We start from the raw sequence: 980 nt of genomic DNA, 5'->3' as shown, positions 1-980 counted from the left end.
ATATTAATTAATATCGGTATTTTATACAGGGCATTTTTTATAATACGATCATTTTTAGAAAGTTCAAACTTGATTTTCTAAATTTTTTTAAATGGAACACCCTGTATTTTATTGTTCTATTTTATTCACATATCGGTCCACTTCAACTTTTATTAAGCAAGTTCTACACCTAAAATTGTTAGTTTTTAAGATGTAGTAACTTTTCTGAAAAAACAGTTTTTATTATTTTCGGTTGCACGAGATGGCTTTGGAAAAAACTGTCACATTGTGTCATCTTGTCAGTTCATAATTCATCATTCAATTTTGAGTTTATTTTATTAGTTAATTCAGTTTTTTTTATTTAGAAAAGAAGTTTTCTATAAAAGTTTTGCGATTCTATGAGAGTTTCAAAAATTCCAATTCCTGTTTTGGGAAAAAAGTGATTTTGAAACTTTAAATATTGATTGAATTATTATTACAAATTATTTCCATATGTACCAAAAATCATACTTCACCGTCAGGCAACGGCCATACCACGATGTAAAATACCAGTTCTCGTCCGATCACTGAAGTCAAGCATCGTCGGGCGCGGTTAGTACTTGGATGGGTGACCGCTTGGGAACACCGCGTGTCGTTGTCCAACTTTTTAAATTTTTTTTAGCGATGATGAACAAAATATTATATTGCTTTCCATTTTTTTTACAGTAGTTTCAGAAAAGAGAATAAGGTATTTTACACTTTTAAAATTTTTGTTAAACATTGTTACAGCGACATTACAGAAACAAACTGCCTGTTATCAAACTGACTATTTGTTTCCAAAACATGTCCAGCAAAGGCTTGTTTTTTAGAAGCCTCATAGTTTTAGTATGCACTTGGAACTTAAAAAATATAAAAAATGGATGCAGATAAGATGTTTTTACGGAAATAAGCAATTTTTTATAGATACCACTGCAAATGGTCGTAGCAGTATTAAAAAAAAAATGAAAAAATTTTGGTATAGC

At 29.7% G+C, this 980-nt stretch overlaps 1 non-coding gene across 1 annotated transcript; it reads left to right on the top strand.

The window, feature by feature from the left end:
- The first annotated feature begins 499 nt into the window (after nt 1–499).
- On the top strand, nt 500–619 carry LOC111693131. The gene has a single exon (XR_002763335.1). It is a non-coding gene; the product is annotated as a 5S ribosomal RNA (ribosomal RNA).
- Nucleotides 620–980: the final 361 nt, after the last annotated feature.

The sequence above is a fragment of the Anoplophora glabripennis genome, unplaced genomic scaffold (assembly GCF_000390285.2).
Source record: "Anoplophora glabripennis isolate ALB-LARVAE unplaced genomic scaffold, Agla_2.0 scaffold173, whole genome shotgun sequence".
Taxonomy (NCBI): domain Eukaryota; kingdom Metazoa; phylum Arthropoda; class Insecta; order Coleoptera; family Cerambycidae; genus Anoplophora; species Anoplophora glabripennis.
The sequence above is the reverse complement of the archived record's forward strand: the minus strand, read 5'-3'. Positions and strand labels throughout refer to the sequence as shown.